The sequence below is a fragment of the Ranitomeya variabilis genome, chromosome 3 (assembly GCF_051348905.1).
Source record: "Ranitomeya variabilis isolate aRanVar5 chromosome 3, aRanVar5.hap1, whole genome shotgun sequence".
Lineage (NCBI taxonomy): Eukaryota > Metazoa > Chordata > Amphibia > Anura > Dendrobatidae > Ranitomeya > Ranitomeya variabilis.
Genome location: NC_135234.1, coordinates 15600788 through 15626424, shown reverse-complemented (window position 1 = coordinate 15626424; position 25637 = coordinate 15600788). Strand labels below are relative to the sequence as shown.

The 25637-nt window shown below is 43.6% G+C and overlaps 1 protein-coding gene and 1 long non-coding RNA gene across 3 annotated transcripts in view; one reads left to right on the top strand and one right to left on the bottom strand.

Moving 5' to 3' along the window:
* The window catches only part of LSAMP (limbic system associated membrane protein), a 906496-nt gene that overhangs the window by 775987 nt on the left and 104872 nt on the right, over positions 1-25637 (top strand). The window lies entirely within an intron of this gene.
* LOC143814972 (uncharacterized) overlaps positions 171-25637 on the bottom strand; it is a 59643-nt gene continuing 34176 nt past the window's right edge. Inside the window, exon 3 of the long non-coding RNA XR_013223649.1 lies at positions 171-795. This is a non-coding gene — a long non-coding RNA (uncharacterized LOC143814972). The remainder of the gene's footprint in view (positions 796-25637) is intronic.

Sequence of the window (25637 nt, the reverse complement as noted above, 5' to 3'; positions counted from 1 at the left end):
ACATCCAACAAAGGAGCATTTCCTTAAGTAATTTCCATTAGAAAACTTGTCATTTTTGATCCCCCAGAAAAAAATCAATTCTGAGTGCGCATAGCCAAACTTAGCCAAATGTCGGACAGCTGTAATTCATCACAAGAGGAGTTTATTAGTTTATTAGATGACGTAGATTTTTGCAGAATGAACAAAACTAAGTCCCAAAACATCATTTGCATTTTTTTAAGTAATTTTTTTTTTAAATTGTTGCTTGTTGTAGTTTTTCATTCTTCATAACGGCGCAGGCAGTTCATGAACAAAATCAAAACAGCTCCTTCTTTGTGCCTTGAGATATTCTGCTACTTTTTAGTCCAAAAAAAGTCTGTTCTCAAAATTGGGCTGAAAATGCGCAAAAATAATCAGTGTAAATAAGAGAGTTCCAGGGTGAGGACTGGGGTAAATTCACGCCAAACTTTGCTACATTTTAAAAAGTTGGTTTTTATGAATCTGGACATAAAAATCAACAAAGCAAACAACTTCAGAAAAAATGCAAATGAATTTATCACAAATCAAAAAGTCACTAAATGAGAGTTATTCACACCCAAAAACTGGCCAAGATGCTGGACTTTGCCTTTGCGGCACCGCACTGGGTGCAGGATGCCGGTGTGAAGAGGCTTCTGGATGAGCTGAAATTTCCGTTCCTTGCCTTTCCCAGGCCTCAGCAATTACTTTCCGCAACTCATAATTCCCATGCAGAGGAAAATGTCTTCTCCCTCCAGCAGCCGATTTTATAACCTGGAGACAGCGGCGTGTTATCACTGCCTGCGGAGAGAGAAAACGATTTCCATATTAACAATGGCGCTGCCGCAACTGCCGCTTCACCGCCCGGGTAAATGCATGCCTGCCAAAAGCTGATTACTGCTCATTGCCCATCTTCATCCATTCACCACCACGGTGTATAGCAAGTGAAAATGTACGAAGCCTTCACTGTAATCCCCCTGCAACCCTAGTGACAGCTTCTTCTCATCATTGTACATCACTTACTCATTGTCACCACCAGCCTCCCTGGGACTATACTGCCAGTCTCTACCCTTGTCCATCACCTCCTCCTTGCCACCACCAGCTGTCCTGAGACTATACTGCCAATCTCTAACCTTGGCCATCACCTCTTCCTTGCCACCACCAGTCGTCCTAAGACTATACTGCCAATCTCTAACCTTGGCCATCACCTCCTCCTTGCCACCACCAGTCATCCTAAGACTATACTGCCAATTATTTTTATTTATTTTTTTATATAGCACCATTAATGCCATGGTGCTGTACATGAGAAAGGGGTTACGTACAGAGTTATAGATATGGTTTACAGTAGACAAATTTACAATGACAGACTTGTACAGAGGGGAGAGGACCCTGTCCTTGCGGGCTTACATTCTACTGGATAATGAGGAAGAGACAGAAGGTCTGGGGTGCGGCAGCTCAGGTGGTGGTGAGGCGGCAGCTCGGGTGGTGGTGAGGCGGCAGCTCAGTTCTTGGTGAGGCGGTAGCTCAGGTGGTTGGTGAGGCGGCAGAATGGTTATTGCAGGCTGTAGACTTTCCTGAATAGATGGCTTTTCAGGTTCCATCTGAAGGATCCGAGGGTGGTGGATAGTCGGACGTGTTGAGGTGTGGAATTCCAGAGGATGGGGGATATTCAGGAGAAATCTTGGAGGCGGTTGTGTGAGGAACGAATAAGTGTGGAGGAGAGTAGGAGGTCTTGGGAGGACCGGAGATTACGTGAGGGAAGATAGTGGGAGATTAGTTTAGAGATATAGGGAGGGTACAGGCTTTGTAGATCAGTGTTAGTAGTTTGAACTGGATTCGTTGGGGAATTGGGAGCCATTGGAGGGATTTGCAGAGGGGAGAAGCAGGGGAGTAAGGAGGAGAGAGGTGGATTAGGCGGGCAGCAGAGTTGAAGACAGACTGGAGCAGTGCAAGAGAGTTAGCGGGGAGGCCACAGAGGAGGGTGTTGCAGTAATCCAGTTGGGAGATGATGAGGGCATGCACAAGAGTTTTGGTAGATTGTGGGCTGAGGAAGGGACAGATTCTGGCAATATATTTGAGTTGGAGGCGACTGGAGGTTGCAAATGTTTGGACGTGCAGTTTGAAGGACAGGGCAGAGTCAAGAGATACCACGAGGCAGCGGATTTCAGGTGCGGGAGAGAGCGTGATGCCGTTTACCATAATAGAAAGATCGGGTAGGGGGAGTAGGCGAGATGGAGGAAAGATGATGAGCTCGGTTTTGTCTACATTGAGTTTTAGGAAGCGAGAGGTGAAGAAGGAGGATATGGCTGACAGGCACTCTGGGATTCTGGACAGAAGAGAGGCGACATCTGAGCCAGAGAGGTAGATCTGAGTGTCGTCCGCATACAGGTGGTACTGGAAGCCATGGGACTTTATGAGTTGTCCTAGGCCAAGGGTATATATGGAAAAAAAGTAGGGACCCCAGGACAGAGCCTTGAGGGACTCCAACAGAGAGAGAATGGGATGAGGAGGTAGTGTGGGAGTGGGAAACACTAAATGTGCGGTCGGAAAGGTGTGAGGCAATCCAGGACAGGGCGAGGTCTTTGATGCCAAGGGAAGAAAGAATCTGTAGCAGTAGGCAGTGGTCAACTGTGTCGGTAGAGGACAGGTCGAGAAGGAGGAAGATGGAGAACTGTCTGTTAGCTTTGGCTGTGAGTAAGTCATTAGTAATTTTTGTCAGGGCAGTTTCGGTGGAGTGGTGGGGGCGGAAGCCAGATTGGAGGTTGTCAAGGAGAGAGTTAGATGAGAGGTGGGAGGAAAATTGGAACCAAAAATTGACAGCTGGCGCACTACCAGGTAAATATCAGTATTGTTTAAATGGGGGTGCTGACACTAGTGGCTGAAGTGAATATCGAAGCAAAAAGAAAAAGAAGCCACTAAATTATTGTGAGCACACCACCGATTCTATATCAAAATATATATATTTTTTGATATAGAATCGGTGGTGTGCTCACAATAATTTAGTGGCTTCTTTTTCTTTTTGTGGGAGGAAAATTGAGCATGGACATGCTGCTCAAGGAGTTTGAAAGCAAACGGGAGCAGTGATATGGGGCGATAGCTGGGCATAGCAGTTAGGTCAAGGTTAGTTTTTTTGAGGATGGGTGTGATGGTGGCATGTTTGAAGGCAGAGGGGAAGGTACCAGAATATATCGATAGGTTGAAGAGATGGGTTAGGGCTGGAATGAGCTTGTTAGTGAGGTTGGGGAGGAGGTGGGAGGGGATTTTGTCAAGTGCACAGATGGTGAGGTGTGATTTGGAAAGGAGGTGCGTAAGCTCTCCTTCAGTGATGTTGGAGAGGGAGGTTATTAGGGAAGGGCAGAGGTCTTGTATATATAGTGGTTGGGGTGGTGGAACAGTAAGGCTATGTGCACACATCAAGATTCCTTGCAGAAATTTCCTGAACAAAACCGGACATTTTCGGCAAGAAATCCGCATGCATTTTTTTCGCGTTTTTTGCGCTTTTTTTTGCAGATTTTTTGCGTTTTTTTCCGGAGGTTCCCAATTTAATAATATAGTGGGAAATCCGCAAAGTTAATGAACATGCTGCGTTTTTTTATCGCGATGCGTTTTTTTTGCAGAAAAAAACGCAACATATGCACAAAAATTGCGGAATGCATTATAAATGATGGGATGCATATGTATGCATTTTTAAGGCATTTTTATCGCGTTTTTCTAGCAAAAAAAACCCCCAAAATCCTGAACGTGTGCTTGTTTGGTCGATCTTGTTTTTGAAGTAGGTGGCAAAGTCCTCGGAAGAGATGAGGGGAGTTGGAGGTGGCAGTGGTGGGCGGAGGAGAGAGTTAAATGTGCTGAACAGTTGTTTTGGGTTGTAGGATAATGAAGATACAAGGTTTGTGAAATACAGTAGGTCTGTTTAGCAGAGGTGAGGGCTAATTTGAAGGCAAATGTAGCTTGTTTGAAAGCAGTGAAGTCGTCTGGCAGGCGTGTTTTCTTCCAATGCTGCTCCGCGACCCTGGATGCGTATCTAAGTTTCTGCCAATCTCTACCCTTGGCCATCAATTCCTCATTGTCACCACCAGCCTCCCTGGGACTATACTGCCAGTCTCCACCATTGTACATCACCTCCTTATTGTCACCACCAGCCGTCCTGAGACTATACTGCCAATCTCTACCCTTGGCCATCACCTCCTCATTGTCACCACCAGCCTCCCTGGGACTATACTGCCAATCTCTACCCTTGGCCATCACCTCCTCATTGTCACCACCAGCCTCCCTGGGACTATATTGCCAATCTCCCCCATTGTACATTACTATTATCACTAATCATTTTCATCCTCATCACCAACCTCACCATTTTTTACTTCATCATCATCATCATCATCATCATCATCATCATCTGTTTTTATTACCATCATCATCGGTTTCATGAACATTATCCTCACCATGATTAGTTCCATTATCACAATTAGCTCAATAGTTTTCATCATCACCCTCATCATCCAATCATCTTCACCACCATCGTAACTGTCATCCTCATCATCCTATCACCACCACTATCCTCATCATCCTTCCCCAGCTACCACCATCATCCTCCTCATCGTCCTTTCCTGTATTTTCGGATGTGGATTTCTTCTCTGTTTGCCTTTTGTTGCATTTCTAGAACCATTCTTCAGGCTTCTTGTTGTCGCTGTCGTTCTGTGGCTTTTTGCTGACACCGCAGACACAAGCAGAGAGTGAACGTGTCATTCTGTACAGCGCAGCTCACACAGCGTAACTAATAACCCTGACCCAGCGGCGTGCCAGCAGTGCCGGAGGCACAGAGAGGAGTCACTGCAAATAGTCTGCACCCGGACTACAGCACGTACCCCCAGCTGATCACCCCTCCAAACAGCCACACCCTAAAAGGAACAGAAGTCCTTGAGATGACCTCTGCTGGAAAGTTACTAAAAAGTTGAGAATTTTTTTTGTAGGGGTGAAAATGCTGGGAAAAAAATCGAGACACTTTCCTGTTTTGGTTCTGCTCATTCAGTGCCCCAGAGTCCTGGTCGTTGCAGTACTGTGGCTCCGCCGCTAAGGGGGGCTATGGTACGTCTGATGGCACTGAAGGAGTTAATCGGATCAGGTATCACAGACACCAATACACTTCACAGTCTGGCCTCCAGGGGGAGCTAAGGGTGCTATGTATTAGGCCACTCCTCACAATCTGGTAAAACAATCTGGGGGTTAGATAGGAAGTTAGACAGAAGCTGACTGGGTTGGAACCAGGCAACATCCTGTGGCAGAGGGTGTTGCAGGGGAAGATTCAGGGGGGTCCCTGTCAGGGGTGGGATCCTGACAGAGGCCTAGCGAACAGGAAGAACGTTACGGGACCGCACCTGCACTTCATTGCGGCGGTGCCCTAAGAAAGGACAAGAAGCGAGGTATATTGTGCTGAGTGAGAAACGAGATCAAAGCAGAAAGGAGATAACACCAATAGGAGTCGTGCTGTAAGACGAGGCAACATCCTACTGAGGCGCGTAGCCGGTGGCCGGAAACACCGAGGAAGTATTGAGCTCCAGGCCTTACTTCAAACCTACGGCAGGACAGTCAGTTCTAGGCAGGCTGTCTCACCCAAAATCACCTAAGCAGACACAGGGGGCAACATTTGGAGAGGGGTGACTCTAGGGTCCCGGAAGAACTCCGAGCCTACCCGTCATACGGGTGCGTCCTAGCCATATCATCTGGGGGGACGAAGAAGAACATCATAATCGAGTTGTGAGGGAACTTCAGAAACAGACACAACAGTTGTGAGGACTATCCCGTAAGCACAGCAGGGAAGGACTACAACACACAAGCGCTAGAAGGTAGGCACAGATTTCCACCTGCAAAGGGAACTCTGGAGGTGCCATCGGACCGGCCGGACTCAGGTAGCCCGGTTAACCGAATTCCGGACTGAGGATCCTGAAGCCTTCAGTAAAGAGGTAAAGAGACTGCAACCTGGTGTCCTCGTTATTCACCGCGACCTACACCGCACCACAACATCCTCACATTCTCAACTTTCACTGGACGCCCCTCAGCAGGGTCACGGACCGGGCCTAGCCACTGTGACAACCCCAGAACTGAGACACAGAGGCCCGGTACCGGGTGCCCCTCGGCCCTGCGGCAGTGGGGGCGCTCCAATTTGGTGTCACGAACAGGATCTACTTAAGCCTGAAGAATCAGGTCATGTGTGCCTTGGAACTGTGATTTATTGTGCTTGGACTGTGACTTATTGCAAAGACTGTGCATTGCCGATTCCCGCCAAAACCGCCGCCATAACAGCGCCACGAGGAGCGCAGGAGAAGAAGAAGGGCGTGGAAGTGGGCATGAACAAGCTGAAGAGCGCGAAAGACAATGGCCGACCAGTGCCACCGAGGAAGGTAACTGGCCCATAAGTAGCAATGCTCCTGAGGTAATGGGGGTGGATGGGGAGGTAGAGCCCATAGCAGCGTCGGCTGATGGGTCTGTAGAAATCCCCGGGGAGACAGCCTACGTAGCTGCTGTCACGCGCAGTCAGAGTGCCCGGAACGCAGATAACTGTCTGCCTCCCGGACCCTCCTCTGTCATCAGTATGACTGAACCAGAGGTGGACCCAGAGCAGGTCCCAGAGGGCTCCTGTGGGGAAGGGACCCTGATGTCGCTTCTGGCTTCCCCTAGCCAGGAGTTTCAGGCCGCTCTGCACACAGATGCGAGCCTAGAGAGTTTGAGGCAACTCGCCGGGACGCCATTCTCCGAGACTGATAAGGAGAAGGTGTTCTGGGAAGGAGGAAGGTTGTACCGGGAGACAGTACCCGGAAAATCACAAAAGGAGTGGTTGAGGGAAAGACAGCTGGTCGTCCCGCAGCAATTCCGGGGTGAGTTGTTGTGGATTGCCCATGAGATCCCGCTAGCTGGACACTTGGGGATCAGCAAAACTAAGGCCCGGCTGTCTCAACACTTCTATTGGCCTAAGATGGGGACAGATGTGTCAAACTACTGCCGCTCCTGTGTCACCTGTCAAAGAGTGGGGAAGGCGAGGCCTGCTCTTAAGGCTCCCCTGATCCCTTTGCCAGTGATAGAGGAGCCTTTCCAGAGGATTGCGGTGGACATTGTGGGCCCGCTGGCCGTCCCCAGCAGCTCTGGAAAGCAATATATCCTTACTGTGGTAGACTACGCTACGCGGTACCCAGAGGCAGTAGCTCTGTCTTCAACTAAGGCAGATAAGGTGGCGGATGCGCTGTTGGCCATCTTTTCACGTGTAGGATTTCCCAGGGAAATGCTTACTGATCAAGGGACCCAATTTATGTCTCGCCTAATGGAGGCTCTCTGTAAGAGACTTCAGGTGAAGCACCTGGTATCGAGTGCGTATCACCCACAGACCAATGGCTTGTGTGAACGCTTCAATGGTACCCTCAAACAGATGCTACGCATGCTGGTTGAGACACAAGGGCGCGACTGGGAGCGGTACCTCCCACACCTGCTATTCACTTACCGAGAGGTTCCGCAGGCCTCGACGGGGTTCTCCCCCTTCGAGCTCCTGTACGGCAGGCGAGCCCGGGGACCCCTTGGGTTGGTAAGAGAATCCTGGGAAGAGGAGCCGAACCCTTCTGAAGTGTCCATAGTGGAGTATGTCATGCGCTTCCGTGACAAGATGCAGACCTTGATGCAGTTGGTGCATGACAACATGACGCAGGCTCAGGCTGATCAGAAGTACTGGTACGACCAAAACGCCCAGGAGCGGACCTACCACGTGGGTCAAAAGGTGTGGGTGCTGGTCCCCGTACCAATGGATAAGCTTCAGGCAGCCTGGGAGGGCCCGTACGTCGTCCACCAACAGCTCAACCCGGTCACCTACGTGGTCACGCTTGACCACGCTCGGGGTAGGCGAAAGGCCTTTCACGTCAACATGATGAAGGCTCATCACGAACGTGAACCTTTCGTCCTACCGGTCTGCAGCGCACCCGAAGACGGGGAGGAAGACGAACCTCCTGGACATGCTGGCCCAAGCCAAGGCCTGTGGGTCCATTGAGGACGTGGAGGTAAGCGCCTCGCTAGATGAACCACAGCGGTTGCAGTTGCAAACCACACTGGAACCCTTCCGGGTCGTGTTCTCCAACCGACCTGGGAGGACTGAGTTAGCCGTCCATGAGGTGGACACCGGGAATCACGCCCCACTACGGCGAACACCCTATTGAATCTCTGACCAGGTGCAGCAGATTATGCGCCAGGAGATCGATGAGATGTTACAGCTGGGGGTGATTCGACGGTCAAAGAGCGCGTGGGCCTCACCTGTAGTTCTCGTGCCAAAAAAGGACCGGACCACCCGGTTCTGCGTGGACTACAGGGGGCTCAACGCCATTACAGCCTCTGACGTGCACCCAATGCCGCGCATCGAGGAGCTGCTTGAGAAGTTAGCTGGCGCAAAATGCCTGACAATAATGGATCTGAGTCGCGGATACTGGCAGATTCCCCTGAGCCCCGATGCACAGGATAAGTCCGCCTTTATCACACCCTTTGGACTGTACGAGTCCACGGTCATGCCCTTCGGCATGAAGAATGCCCCTGCCACTTTCCAGCGGATGGTCAACCTCCTGCTTCAGGGACTGGAGAAGTACGCAGTGGCGTACTTGGATGACATTGCCATCTTCAGTCCCTCCTGGGGGGAACACCTGCAGCATCTCGAGGAGGTGCTCAGGTGAATTCACCGAGCAGGACTGACTATAAAGCCGGGAAAGTGCCAGATGGGCATGAGGGAGGTCCACTACCTGGGGCACCGGGTAGGCGGAGGCACCCTAAAGCCAGAGCCTGAGAAAGTGGGCGCGATCGTGAACTGGCCAACTCCTGGGACCAAGAAACAGGTGATGTCCTTCCTGGGCACTGCAGGGTACTATAGGCGCTTCGTACAGCACTATAGTAGCCTGGCAAAACCTTTGACAGACCTCACCAGGAAGAAGCTACCCCACATCGTCAACTGGACAGATGGCTGTGAGGGGGCCTTCCAGGCATTGAAAACTGCACTGTGCAACGCCCCTGTGTTGAAAGCAGTTGACAGCAGTCGACCGTTCTTGGTACAGACTGACGCCAGCGAGTTTGGCCTCGGTGCTGTGCTCAGCCAGGTTGACTCGGAGGACCAAGAGCACCCCGTGTTGTACCTGAGCTGGAAACTTTTGCCGAGGGAAGTGGCCTACTCCACCATTGAGAAGAAGTGCCTGGCCATAGTCTGGGCCCTGCAGCGCTTGCAGCCCTACTTGTATGGTCACACCTTCACTGTGGTGACCGACCACGACCCTCTACTCTGGCTCAACGCCATGTGTGGAACCAACGGCAGGTTGCTACGCTGGAGCCTTGCCCTTCAGCAATTTGACTTCACCATTGAACACAAAACGGGCAGGAAGCATGGGAATGCAGATGGACTGTCCCGCCAGGGTGAACCTGCTGAGGTGCGCATGGAGGAGAACCATCAGGTCCTGCCTCCGTAGCGCACACCTGAAGGGGGAGGTGTGAGGAAAATGTATAATATAAGTAGTAGTTTCCCTGCCTGTTAGCACCAGCTGAGGGATTTTTGCACTTCTGACCATGGTCCCCAAGAACACATGGCAGACACTGGGCTCAAAACCCCCCCTTCCCATTACTTCAGGATTTAGCTTTCCTTCTCAGAGAGTGTGGGGGTTTTATGAGAGCCAAGGTATTTACGACCGGCATTTCCTGCCGTGTAAGCTCTTGTCCAGCTATAACTGGACTAGCAACTTCTAGAATCCATGAAAGTTCTTTGTTTGGTTTTTGTAAGATATTAGGCAAACCATTTAAGTTAAGAACACGACAATATATATTCGCAAAGTCCATCGGAGGATCTATCCATCACTCTAAGCACGGGCTTCTAACTCCATCTGGTGAAGAAGTAGGGATTGCTCTGTAAATAATAGGACATATTTGATCTCATTAGAAAGCCCACGTTAATCCGAGATGAATGCTGGTTTTGTTAGGACTATGACATGTTCGGTAGTGGAATTACAAGTCTTAGAAAATTTAGCTTACACTTAGTCAGATGGAAAAGGTAGGAGGGTCTGGGATAGCCAGCCCTTTTTGGTGATGTCACCAAGCTGAGCTATAACTGTTTTGGCCAAACTCCAGCGGTGAGTCTGCTGCTGGAAGAACATGTGAGTCTGATCTGAAGAGCTGTACCTCATGCATTGGGATTTTTTGGAGCTCCGCCCACCAGCATGGCATTTGCCTGAACTGATATGAACTAAGAACATGTGAGTGTTATCTTTTCTGTTGTGAACTGTGTTTCTTGGCTCCCTCTTGTGGTCACTGGCGGTATTACACTTGGATCATCTTTCTCCAGGTTGGTACTCACCTGGTTCGTTAGGCCTTGGGTATTCCTATTTAGACTTCCTGGAAACTCAGTCTAGTGCCTGGAATCGATGTAGTCAGTCTATGTCTGTTTGCTCCTGACTCCTGGTCTCCTGTTCTTTGCAAGATAAGCTAAGTCCTGCTTTCTTATTTTTGTTTATTCGCTTTGCTTCTATTTTGTTCCAGCTTGTTCATAATGTGATTCCTGATTTTTGCTGGAAGCTCTAGGGGGCTGATATTCTCCCCCCACACCGTTAGTCGGTGCGGGGGTTCTTGGATTTTCAGCGTGGATATTTTTGTAGGGTTTTTGCTGACCGTATAAGTCTCCTTCCTATTTTCTGCTATTAATTAGTGGGCCTCTCTTTGCTAAATCAAGTTCATTCTTACGTTTGTCTTTTCTTCTTACCTCACCGTTATTATTTGTTGGGGGCTTGTATTATAACTTTGGGGTCCTTTCTCTTGAGGCAAGTGAGGTCTTATTTTCTCTGAAAGGGTTAGTTAGTTCTCCGGCTGGTGCGAGACGTCTAGAATCAACGTAGGTACGTTCCCCGGCTACTTCTAGTTGTTGTGCTAGGATTAGATATACGGTCAGCCAAGTTACCACCTCCCTATGAGCTGGTTTTTGTGTTTGCGGACTTAGCTGGAACTTCTGAGATCCTCTACCACTAGGATCATAACACTTTTCTCCTTTAATCCTCTTTATGTTATAATTACCTTGTACATATTTGCAATTGTCTCATTTGTAACATCTTTATAAAATATTTTTGATAAAGCACTGCATAATTATTACGGGGTATAATATTAATACCAGTTCATTCTCCATGCTCTAAACGTACCCTGTCTCCTGAAGGGAATTACGCTACTGTTTTGGGTTAGCTTCGGACCCGTTTAATCGAAGCTGGTGGCAGCACTACCGTGTGCAGGCCTTTGGGTGACATTGCAGCGACTGCGGCATTAATAATTATTGTTCCTGCCTGAGCGGGAGTAGTTTATCGCGTCGCTGCAGTGTGCCCAATAGCCAGTACATAGCAGGCAGCCTTTCTGGCGACTAATTACCCTAGGTGCAGTACCTAATCTGACCTGACAGTAAGGGGGGCGCCAGAGAGCTGCAAGGTTTAAGTGGAACTGTAAGCGGGATACACAAAAATCCCTGCAGTTCGTGGTATATTGAAGAGCAGTGGGATACCTAAAATAAGCCCCTGCTGTAAACTAAGAGGTCAATAGCCTTGTGTGTGTTTCTTTTTCATCACATTGTGGCAGTGGAGGGATAACTACGATAAGCCCCCTGCACATGTGATAGCCGTCGGTTGGTCTAAAGTCACCCCAATCCGTGACATATTGGTGACAGTGGTCAGGAATCCCTGTGGATTTCGTGACCAATTGGTGGCAGCGACTAAGGGATCGTGACACCTTCTGACACTTCTTCTAAATTCTTGGCATCTTTGAAAGCCAGAAGATAAAGAGCAAGTCTTTCTACATACATCTTTAGAGGACAGTTCTTCTATGTTTTTTTCCAACATTTTTGGAGAGAAGGCTCACTCAAGAAATTGCAGAAAGAAATGCAGTGTGAACAGTGTCCTAATGCTATGTGGACATAGAGTGTTCCAAACTGGGCATTGTCCAATCAAAAAAAGTTTCAAAAACTTTTCAAAAGCTTTTCAAAACAGCCCCAGGAAAAGAAAAACTCATCCAAAAATTCCCCAAAGAAGGAGCGTATACGGAAGAGATTTTCATTAGAAAACTCCATCATTTTTGACCATCTGCCAGGAACATTCTTGGATTCTCCTTAAGATCTATGTCCCGCCTATAGATCTTAATAGCTCATTTACATATTATAAAAAAGTGGATTTCTCTGGCATAAAACATCAGATCTCAGATATCAAGGTAACATTTTTTTCAGCCTCCTATGACCTACATGGCCATATAGATGGCTCAGGAGGGACGATCCTACTGACAGGTTCCCTTTATCATGTGAGTTGGCATGAGCTGTATCTTTGGATTTCCGGGCGGACTGACCATTTCCCATAACCTGGCTTATGATCAGGTTTACCTAAGGCCGCGGCGGCCACGACTCGCACTTTTCCCTTTTATATTAGGTTTTGAAAAGATTACTATTAATAATTTAAGGGACTCAAAGGCGGACAACATTTTACCATAAGGGGCTTTCATCAAGAATGTGGCGCGTACGTAGGAATCTATATAATAGCACAGAGCAGCGGTCTGAACTTACAAGGAAAAACACAGGAACTCAGAGTTCGGCTCAGGTCACATTCATTCTGAACAAGGTTTTGGAAGATGGGAATTTTCTGCCTTTTTGCCGCCAAAATTTTTCCTACAATCACAAAGTGGTTGTCATTGATGTCCAAATGGTGACCAAAGGGATGAGCTCATCAGTTTTGCCCCCAAGACAGGGTTGTTTAGGATTTTTATACAAGGCCAGTCTGGGGTCTGTATACAGGGCCGGTCTGAGGTCTGTATACAGGGCTGGTCTGGGGTCTGTATACAGGGCTGGTCTGGGGTCTGTATACAGGGCTGGTCTGGGGTCTGTATACAGGGACGATCTGGGGTCTGTATACAGGGACAGTCTGGGGTCTGTTATACAGGGACAGTCTGGGGTCTGTATACAGGGCCGGTCTGGGGTCTGTATACAGGGACGGTCTGTGGTCTGTATACTGGGCCATTCCGGGGTCTGTATACAGGGCTGGTCTGGGGTCTGTATACAGGGACGGTCTGGGGTCTGTATACAGGGCTGGTCTGGGGTCTGTATACAGGGCTGGTCTGGGGTCTGTATACAGGGACGGTCTGTGGTCTGTATACTGGGCCATTCCGGGGTCTGTATACAGGGACAGTCTGGGGTCTGTATACTGGGCCGGTCTGGGGTCTGTATACAGGGATGGTCTGGGGTCTGTATACAGGGCCGGTCTGGGGTCTGTATACAGGGATGGTCTGGGGTCTGTATACAGGGACTGTCTGGGGTCTGTATACAGGGCTCGTCTGGGGTCTGTATACAGGGACGATCTGGGGTCTGTATACAGGGATGGTCTGGGGTCTGTATACAGGGACTGTCTGGGGTCTGTATACAGGGCTCGTCTGGGGTCTGTATACAGGGACGATCTGGGGTCTGTATATAGGGCTGGTCCGGGGTCTGTATATAGGGATGGTCTGGGGTCTGTATACAGGGATGATCAGGGGTCTGTATACAGGGCTGGTCTGGGGTCTGTATACAGGGCCAGTCCGGGGTTTGTATACAGGGCTCGTCTGGGGTCTGTATACAGGGCCGGTCTGGGGTCTGTACACAGGGCTGGTCTGGGGGTCTGTATACAGGGCCGGTCTGGGGTCTGTATACAGGGCCGGTCTGGGGTCTGTACACAGGGCTGGTCTGGGGTCTGTACACAGGGCTTGTCTGGGATCTGTATACAGGGCTCGTCTGGGGTCTGTATACAGGGCCGGTCTGGGATCTGCATACAGGACTCGTCTGGGGTCTGTATACAGGGATGATCTGGGGTCTGTATACAGGGATGATCTGGGGTCTGTATACAGGGCCGGTCTGGGGTCTGTATACAGGGACGATCTGGGGTCTGTATACAGGGCCGGTCTGGGGTCTGTATACAGGGACGATCTGGGGTCTATATACAGGGCTGGTCCGGGGTCTGAATATAGAAATGGTCTGGGGTCTGTATACAGGGCCGGTCTGGGGTCTGTATACAGGGCTGGTCTGGGGTCTGTATACAGGGCTGGTCTGGGATCTGCATACAGGGCTCGTCTAGGGTCTGTATATAGGGATGGTCTGGGGGTCTGTATACAGGGCCGGTCTGGGGTCTGTATACAGGGCTGGTTTGGGGTCTGTATACAGGGCTGGTCTGGGATCTGCATACAGGGCTCATCTGGGGTCTGTATACAGGGCTGGTCTGGGGTCTGTATGCAGGGCTTGTCTGGGGTCTATATACAGGGACGATCTGGGGTCTGTATACAGGGCTGGTCTGGGGTCTGTATACAGGGCCGGTCTGGGGTCTGTATGTAGGGCTGGTCTTGGGTCTGTATGTAGGGCTGGTCTGGGGTCTGTATACAGGGCTGGTCTGGGGTCTGTATACAGGGCTGGTCTGGGGTCTGTATACAGGGCTGGTGTGGGGTCTGTATACAGGGCTCATCTGGGGTCTGTATACAGGGCTGGTCTGGGGTCTGTATACAGTGGTGGTCTGGGATCTGTATACAGGGCTGGTCTGGGGTCTGTATACAGGGCCGGTCTGGGGTCTGTATACAGGGCCGGTCTGGGGTCTGCATACAGGGCTGGTCTGGGATCTGTATACAGGGCTCGTCTGGGGTCTGTATACAGTGCCGGTCTGGGGTCTGTATACAGGTCCAGTCTGGGGTCTGTATACAGTGCTGGTCTGGGATCTGTATACAGGGCTGGTCTGGGGTCTGTATACAGGGCTGGTCTGGGGTCTGCATACAGGGCTGGTCTGCGGTCTGTATACAGGGCCGGTCTGGGGTCTGTATACAGGTCCAGTCTGGGGTCTGTATACAGTGCTGGTCTGGGATCTGTATACAGGGCTCGTCTGGGGTATGTATACAGGGACAGTCTGGGGTCCATATCCCAGGGGTTCTTATCTGTATACAGGGTTTCTCAGGGCAATTAACAAATGCAAACAATTCCGTCACGTAAGCCGATTAGATACAATTTTGGCCATTAAATACTATAAATGAAACATGTAGATCAGGGTCGTAACCCGTTCGTCCGAATATCCCATAGAAAGCTTTTATCTGGCGAGAGGTGACGGAGCTGGCAGAACTTGGTGCAAATGACGGGTGTTGCTGGAGGAGGTAGGGGACGTGCGAGCTGAGGAGCGGGAAGGCGGCGACCCCGGCTCATCACAACGGAGGAATTAGTGTCGCACTCTCACCTTACAGCACTTACTGCTAAAATCTACACTTGTTGCCCCGATGCAAAGATTCATATTTTATAATTTAGCATTTTTATTAAAGAAGAAGATCTGTGATAGACCCAGGGTTGGATCTACCATGGAGGCTGCATTGTAGTCTGAGATAGGGATGAAGACGGGGACATAATAGTTATTGGATATCAAAGTCTAAGCGGGGGTGGGTCTATCAGAGTGGGCGGGGGCAAGTATTGGTGGATCCAATTGAGAAGCTTTGCATTGACTGTTTACACTTTACAGAACATTGGTTGGAACTGGTCATCTGTTAGCATCATGGAGCTCAGAGCTGCCGACCTACCCTTCATTTTATATGGTCATCTGGACTCCATATGGGAGAAATATGACGGGACTTGATGGATTCCAGATGGGGGCATAGAAGTACACTTCAAGATACACATGTGGCTGCCCCCCATATAGGTATTCATGGCTGCTGTTGTAGTCATACATGGCTACACTCTGGTCGGGGGCCTGCTGGGTGTACAAAGCTGCTCTTCAGGGGCAGATCTTGGTGGGTGCACGTGGCTGGGACTGCAAATGAGTGTGAAGTGACTACATTTGTGGTTATTCTTACTTATGGGGGTGGGTAGCTCTGGTGGTATCTGGTGGTGGCACTTTGACTTTGCATTTTGTAGCCAGGACTCGTACTAAAAAAAGTAGTTGTACTTTCTAGGGGCGTTCACTTAACGAGGGAGGAACCAAAATGAGGAGGTTCTTAATCAGCTCCACCAATGATTGACACCTACCCACCCCCAAAACCCCACCCCTGCTCAGGACTCCGCTATACTCTTGCTGGCATTCAGAGATTTCGATAAAACTAGAGGATTCTGGGACACGCAGCGAGCCGCCAGCACTGTGGGAAAGTTACTAATCTTGCAATCTCTTCTGAGCAGTGACTCTATTAAGAAAAGTTCCTTCTCGTGAAGAGTTGTCACAGAAGTTCAGGACTACTAACGATTACATTAATGCCTTTAGAAGTATGAAGAATAAAGCAGCAACTGTCAGGGCGCTTTAATAAAGTGTCCCTCTCTCCAAGATTGCACATGAATAATTGAGCCGAGATTGGACATTTTACAAACATTTTTTTTCTCCCCCTCACCCACCCGTCGGAGCTTTGCTGCTATTTATTCTCCCATCCTAAAAAAAAAACAAAAAAAAGAAAGAAAAGTGTTATCGTTTCCTCCTTAAAATCAAATAGCGATCTGTCAGGATAAAAGTAAAAAACAATTCATCTCCGTGGCTCCACCTGTACAGGTCCATTTTTTTTTATAGACTCATGCGCTTTCTTCTCAGTTTGATCAATAGAGGAAAATGTCATCAATTTGGGAAATGTTACACCATGAAATCAAGAGCAAAAAGGTGGAACAGATCGGCATCGGTAATGAGCATTGGAGACGAGGAATTACTGTGTTGTAGGGTTGTCATCTCCATACTTCATCTTCAGGGTGATTATGATCTTTTCTGGTATTTGGCAACTTTTTGAAATTAGATCAAGAAGATAAAAAGTCTTGGTGAAGCGTGAAGGAAGGAGAAGCTAGAAGATCAGGCATGACAACAGGTGATGGACTCGTTATCCCAGATCCATGGCCAAAAGTGTTCATTTATCCTCTATTCCTTGGTCGCGTCCTGTCATCCAACAGACCAGAGGCCAACGATCCATTGACAATGGTCTTTCTGTCGGATTGTTTGGCCAACAATTGCCAGAATCTGAAGTTTGTTTTGGAAATTGCTGATGTGACCTCAGAACGGAGCAGACACATGGATGGTGGACTTTTACGTACATTGACCAAATTTGTCTATAATGCTATTGGCCAAAAGTAGAGGTAGATGAACGACTGGTAATCCTACAGATGACTGATGGCTTCCATCTCATGTCTTTAGCAAATATTGACACAAAGACATAACTATCTACATCATTACCTTACTGGTCAAGTGTAGACTTTATCTCCTCATTTCGATCTTCAGATTTTACCAAATTGTTTGTCTTGACTTTTCTTTAGGAGTTGGAGTGGCACGACTTATGGAGACCAGCTGAGCATAGAGTCCTATTGGCAATGCGCTATGGGAGAAAAGTATGTAAATTAGCTCTCTCCAGTGACACCTAATGGAGGTCTCTTTATAAGTCTATGACTGAACCATCAAAGAGCAACATGATGATGGATAATCGCCAAACCATCTACAGACAGCTATTTCGGGAGCTAACTCCAATAGTTATCACTTAATAGATCATTTATTTCCAGTGAAGAGAGCAAATTTGCATTTCTTAGTTCCATGGAGCATTGCCAATAGGAGAAGATCCACTTATTCCTCGAATCTGGATCAAGCTATCCAAACCCTGAAATACAGTAACAAACACCCCCAAAACAGCTGTCCATAGATGGGTCTCCATTTCGGCTAATATTCCTAGTCATGTTGCAAGACTTCAAGACTTCTGGAAAAGTTGGACAGTAACTTATAGTGAACGACTTCCAATAGTTGGGACTTGTGAAATAGTTTTTCTTTCCTCTAGAGATAGCTTATTGGCAAACTTTTATTGACTTTGCCATATTGATCTTGGTTGATCTTGCTACTCTGCCTCACTGTGATTTATCATTGCCCATGGCTGGTTATTAATTCTAATCAAAGGCATTGATGTACACTTTACCACCTTCTAGAGTCTGGACCAAACAGAAATGATTCATTGGTATGGAAAGTCAAATAGTCCAGCTTCATTTCCCCTACATGTTGCGAAGAGTCGATGTGTGAATTTTTCTACAAATCTTTCGTTCACCATAAGTGGATTCTGATGATTAGTGAGGTCCACCAATAAATGACCACATTGGAAAGATCAAAATGGGATCTTTATTATGATGCTAGATTTTGACAAGACAGATCTTCGTGTTTGTCTATCCTCTGTGCCATACTTTCCTTGAATCTTGAGCCAATTCACCAATGCATTGGTTGCTAACCTTGGAATAATCAAAGAGAATTCTGCACATAATTTCACCAGTCCGCAGCCAAGTTGTATGATTCTAGAGTAGATATATTACTTTGTAACTATTTCATCTCTTCCAGTACTTCTTTTATGCTCCTATATAATAAAACACAAGACTTCATGCTGTGTATTATTAATCCATATATACTGTGTCCTCCTGGGTGTGACCAGATCCTCATGGGCTGTCCATGTGAAAGAAAACTTAAAAAAAGCAACAGCAACAAAAGAAAACACAGTATGGCCGTAATTCTAATCTGCATCAAGGAAGTGTTTGAGGTTTAAAATGTAACATCGACCTCTTAAAAATGTTGTGTAAACTTCTTAAATAACTTAAATTTTATTATTGTTGATTGTAAAAGACAAACAACTTTACAAAGTGCATCATATTAAAAATTCTCTGTCATCAATAACAGAAGATGTTTTTTAATTGTACAGTTGTTGCCTAGCTTTCCAACCACCTCTGTAGTCCATCAGGGGTGGTCGGTATCTTAGAGAAGAAGTGCATGCTTGCACGCTCTTTGTGTAGGGCTTGAAATCACTGCTATGAAGTGGCCCTCATTGGATCCAGCTAGCTTTACGCCCCCGCGGTCCTCTGTTGAGCTCCACTGCTTTCATTATTGCAGCCAGACCACTGATCTGAATTGACATCTGGAGTACACAGCCTTCTGGCAAGTAAAAAACCAGAAAGATAGAAGATAGGAGATGCCAATAAGACTTTAACCTACAACTTGTTGCAGTAACACAAAGTGTTACTATCTTATCAATGTACACTGTGTCCTCGTGGGTGTGGCCAGAACCTCATGGGCTGTCCTTATCATAAGAACTCGAAACATACAGTAAACCAGGCTGTAAATCTACCCTGAATGTAACACTTATCCCCTTTATCTAAAGATGAAATTTGGAATTTCTGTTAGTGTTTATGTTATTTTTCTAACATTTAAAAAAATAATTCTGAAACAATATCACTTTAAGCTGTAATATTCTCAACTCCCTATATGGGGTCATTTCTTAGACTCATTAGCATTAGTAAATTAAATTTAAATATCGTAAGTACAATAAATTATTGAAACCGGCATTTGTTTACATATTTTGTTAATTAAATATTTAACATTTTAAAATTTGGCACCAATTAGAAGAATGGATTTAAAAAAAATTACACCTTCTTAACTGGAAAAAAATTATGAAACATGATTCCCAATATCTGACAATTTTGAGTTTATCATCATCACCATGATATAGATAGGAGGCGATGTGGCAGCACAAGGCTCCGCTATAAGCCGCTCCTGTCACTCACTCACATTATGAGCAAATTAATCTCTCCATCTGCAGATTAAATGCTATTTCTCATCACTGAAGAAGATGTTTCACCTTCAGCAAATGGCTATCAACATTTTAATCAGGTTGCGTATTTTACCCACCCATCCTCCAACTATCTCCAAGTCAGGGGATTAAATTGTATTATTTTTGCCTTCATAAGATTGAAAAATATAACTAGTGGGAAAACAAAAATCATTACCGACCCCAGATCTGTAATTATAACATATTTAATCTGCTGTCATTAGGACCTGTAGCAACATCACAACAGAGGAGACACATTGATCTGAATATTTGTGCAGAACGATCCAACGATCACTAAGATATATAGGTCCCCTGACTACAATTACTGATTAATGCCAGTGGGGGAGGGGGAGAATGATTATAGAGAAAAAAAAACTCTGGTTGCTACACTCAACTCTCACAATGTGTCAGGGAAGATCACAAACGGCGGTGTATGAGCAGATATTTATTGTGCTGATTAATAAAACAAGTAGCATTATACTTATATTCTTGTACATAGGGGCAGTATTATAGCAGCTATATTCTTGTACATAGGAGGCAGTATTATAGTAGTTATATTCTTGTACATAGGGGGCAGTATTATAGTAGTTATATTCTTGTACATAGGGGCAGTATTATATTATATTCTTGTACATAGGAGCAGTATTATAGTAGTTATATTCTTGTACATAGGGGCAGTATTATAGTAGTTATATTCTTGTACACAGGAGCAGTATTATAGTAGTTATATTCTTGTACATAGGAGCAGTATTATAGTAGTTATATTCTTGTACATAGGGGCAGTATTATAGTAGTTATATTCTTGTACATTGCAGCAGTATTATATTAGTTATATTCTTGTACATAGGGGGCAGTATTATAGTAGTTATATTCTTGTACATAGGAGCAGTATTATAGTAGTTATATTCTTGTACATAGGAGCAGTATTATAGTAGTTATATTCTTGTACATAGGGGGCAGTATTATAGTACTTATATTCTTGTACATAGGAGCAGTATTATAGTAGTTATATTCTTGTACATAGGAGCAGTATTATAGTAGTTATATTCTTGTACATAGGAGCAGTATTATAGTAGTTATATTCTTGTACATAGGGGCAGTATTATAGTAGTTATATTCTTGTACACAGGAGCAGTATTATAGTAGTTATATTCTTGTACATAGGAGCAGTATTATAGTAGTTATATTCTTGTACATTGGAGCAGTATTATAGTAGTTATATTCTTGTACCTAGGAGCAGTATTATAGTAGTTATATTCTTGTACATAGGGGCAGTAATATATTATATTCTTGTACATAGGAGCAGTATTATAGTAGTTATATTCTTGTACATAGGGGCAGTATTATATTAGTTATATTCTTGTACATAGGAGCAGTATTATATTAGTTATATTCTTGTACATAGGAGCAGTATTATAGTAGTTATATTCTTGTACACAGGTGCAGTATTATAGTAGTTATATTCTTGCACATAGGAGCAGTATTATAGTAGTTATATTCTTGAACATAGGGGCAGTATTATAGTAGTTATATTCTTGTACATAGGAGCAGTATTATAGTAGTTATATTCTTGCACATAGGAGCAGTATTATAGTAGTTTATTCTTGTACCTAGGAGCAGTATTATAGTAGTTATATTCTTGCACATAGGAGCAGTATTATAGTAGTTATATTCTTGCACATAGGAGCAGTATTATAGTAGTTATATTCTTGTACATAGGAGCAGTATTATATTAGTTATATTCTTGTACATAGGAGCAGTATTATAGTAGTTATATTCTTGTACATAGGGGCAGTATTATATTAGTTATATTCTTGTACATAGGAGCAGTATTATATTAGTCATATTCTTGTACATAGGAGCAGTATTATAGTAGTTATATTCTTGTACATAGGAGCAGTATTATAGTAGTTATATTCTTGCACATAGGAGCAGTATTATAGTAGTTATATTCTTGTACATAGGAGCAGTTTTATAGTAGTTATATTCTTGCACATAGGAGCAGTATTATAGTAGTTATATTCTTGCACATAGGAGCAGTATTATAGTAGTAATATTCTTGTACATAGGGGCAGTATTATAGTAGTTATATTCTTGTACATAGGAGCAGTATTATAGTAGTTATATTCTTGTACATAGGAGCAGTATTATAGTAGTTATATTCTTGTACATAGGAGCAGTATTATATTAGTTATATTCTTGTACATAGGAACAGTATTATAGTAGTTATATTCTTGTACATAGGAGCAGTATTATAGTAGTTATATTCTTGTACATAGGGGCAGTATTATATTATATTCTTGTACATAGGAGCAGTATTATAGTAGTTATATTCTTGTACATAGGGACAGTAATATATTATATTCTTGTACATAGGAGCAGTATTATAGTAATTATATTCTTGTACATAGGGGCAGTATTATAGTAGTTGTATTCTTGTACATAGGGGCAGTATTATAGTAGTTATATTCTTGTACATAGGAGCAGTATTATAGTAGTTATATTCTTGTACATAGGAGCAGTATTATAGTAGTAATATTCTTGTACATAGGGGCAGTATTATAGTAGTTATATTCTTGTACATAGGAGCAGTATTATATTAGTTATATTCTTGTACATAGGAACAGTATTATAGTAGTTATATTCTTGTACATAGGAGCAGTATTATAGTAGTTATATTCTTGTACATAGGGGCAGTATTATATTATATTCTTGTACATAGGAGCAGTATTATAGTAGTTATATTCTTGTACATAGGGACAGTAATATATTATATTCTTGTACATAGGAGCAGTATTATAGTAATTATATTCTTGTACATAGGGGCAGTATTATAGTAGTTGTATTCTTGTACATAGGGGCAGTATTATAGTAGTTATATTCTTGTACATAGGAGCAGTATTATAGTAGTTATATTCTTGTACATAGGGGCAGTATTATATTATATTCTTGTACATAGGAGCAGTATTATAGTAGTTATATTCTTGTACATAGGGGCAGTAATATATTATATTCTTGTACATAGGAGCAGTATTATAGTAGTTATATTCTTGTACATAGGGGCAGTATTATAGTAGTTATATTCTTGTACATAGGAGCAGTATTATAGTAGTTATAGTCTTGTACATAGGGGCAGTATTATAGTAGTTATATTCTTGTACATAGGGGCAGTATTATAGTAGTTGTATTCTTGTACATAGGGGCAGTATTATAGTAGTTATATTCTTGTATATAGGAGCAGTATTATAGTAGTTATATTCTTGTACATAGGAGCAGTATTATAGTAGTTATATTCTTGTACATAGGTGCAGTAATATAGTAGTTATATTCTTGTTCATAGGGGCAGTATTATAGTAGTTATATTCTTGTACATAGGAGCAGTATTATAGTAATTATATTCTTGTACATAGGGGCAGTATTATAGTAGTTGTATTCTTGTACATAGGGGCAGTATTATAGTAGTTGTATTCTTGTACATAGGGGCAGTATTATAGTAGTTATATTCTTGTACATAGGGGCAGTATTATAGTAGTTATATTCTTGTACATAGGGGCAGTATTATAGTAGTTATATTCTTGTAAATAGGAGCAGTATTATAGTAGTTATAGTCTTGTACATAGGGGCAGTATTATAGTAGTTATATTCTTGTACATAGGGGCAGTATTATAGTAGTTGTATTCTTGTACATAGGGGCAGTATTATAGTAGTTATATTCTTGTACATAGGGGCAGTATTATAGTAGTTATATTCTTGTACATAGGAGCAGTATTATATTAGTTATATTCTTGTACATAAGAGCAGTATTATAGTAGTTATATTCCTGTACATAGGTGCAGTAATATAGTAGTTATATTCTTGTACATAGGGGCAGTATTATAGTAGTTATATTCTTGTACATAGGAGCAGTATTATAGTAATTATATTCTTGTACATAGGGGCAGTATTATAGTAGTTGTATTCTTGTACATAGGGGCAGTGTTATAGCAGTTGTATTCTTGTACATAGGGGCAGTATTATAGTAGTTATATTCTTGTACATAGGAGCAGTATTATAGTAGTTATATTCTTGTACATAGGAGCAGTATTATAGTAATTATATTCTTGTACATAGGGGCAGTATTATAGTAGTTGTATTCTTGTACATAGGGGCAGTATTATAGTAGTTATATTCTTGTACATAGGAGCAGTATTATAGTAGTTATATTCTTGTACATAGGGGCAGTATTATATTATATTCTTGTACATAGGAGCAGTATTATAGTAGTTATATTCTTGTACATAGGGGCAGTAATATATTATATTCTTGAACATAGGAGCAGTATTATAGTAGTTATATTCTTGTACATAGGGGCAGTATTATAGTAGTTATATTCTTGTACATAGGAGCAGTATTATAGTAGTTATAGTCTTGTACATAGGGGCAGTATTATAGTAGTTATATTCTTGTACATAGGGGCAGTATTATAGTAGTTGTATTCTTGTACATAGGGGCAGTATTATAGTAGTTATATTCTTGTATATAGGAGCAGTATTATAGTAGTTATATTCTTTTACATAGGAGCAGTATTATAGTAGTTATATTCTTGTACATAGGTGCAGTATTATAGTAGTTATATTCTTGTACATAGGGGCAGTATTATAGTAGTTATATTCTTGTACATAGGGGCAGTATTATAGTAGTTAAATTCTTGTACATAGGAGCAGTATTATAGTAGTTATAGTCTTGTACATAGGGGCAGTATTATAGTAGTTATATTCTTGTACATAGGGGCAGTATTATAGTAGTTATATTCTTGTATATAGGGGCAGTATTATAGTAGTTATATTCTTGTACATAGGGGCAGTATTATAGTAGTTATATTCTTGTACATAGGGGCAGTATTATAGTAGTTATATTCCTGTACATAGGTGCAGTAATATAGTAGTTATATTCTTGTACATAGGGGCAGTATTATAGTAGTTATATTTTTGTACATAGGAGCAGTATTATAGTAATTATATTCTTGTACATAGGGGCAGTATTATAGTAGTTATATTCTTGTACATAGGAGCAGTTTTATAGTAGTTATATTCTTGTACATAGGGGCAGCATTATAATAGTTATATTCTTGTACATACAGTAGGGGCAGTATTATAGTAGTTATATTCTTGTACATAGGAGCAGTGTTATAGTAGTTATATTCTTGTACATAAGAGCAGTATTATAGTAGTTATATTTTTGTACATAGGAGCAGTATTATAGTAGTTATATTCTTGTACATAGGGGCAGTATTATAGTAGTTATATTTTTGTACATAGGAACAGTATTATAGTAGTTATATTCTTGTATATGGGGAGCAGTATTATAGTAGTTATATTCTTGTACATAGGGGCAGTATTATAGTAGTTATATTCTTGTATATAGGGCAATATTATAGTAGTTATATTCTTGTACATAGGAGCAGTATTATAGTAATTATATTCTTGTACATAGGGGCAGTATTATAGTAGTTGTATTCTTGTACATAGGGGCAGTGTTATAGTAGTTGTATTCTTGTACATAGGGGCAGTATTATATTATATTCTTGTACATAGGAGCAGTATTATAGTAGTTATATTCTTGTACATAGGGGCAGTAATATATTATATTCTTGTACATAGGAGCAGTATTATAGTAGTTATATTCTTGTACATAGGGGCAGTATTATAGTAGTTATATTCTTGTACATAGGAGCAGTATTATAGTAGTTATAGTCTTGTACATAGGGGCAGTATTATAGTAGTTATATTCTTGTACATAGGGGCAGTATTATAGTAGTTGTATTCTTGTACATAGGGGCAGTATTATAGTAGTTATATTCTTGTATATAGGAGCAGTATTATAGTAGTTATATTCTTGTACATAGGAGCAGTATTATAGTAGTTATATTCTTGTACATAGGTGCAGTAATATAGTAGTTATATTCTTGTTCATAGGGGCAGTATTATAGTAGTTATATTCTTGTACATAGGAGCAGTATTATAGTAATTATATTCTTGTACATAGGGGCAGTATTATAGTAGTTGTAT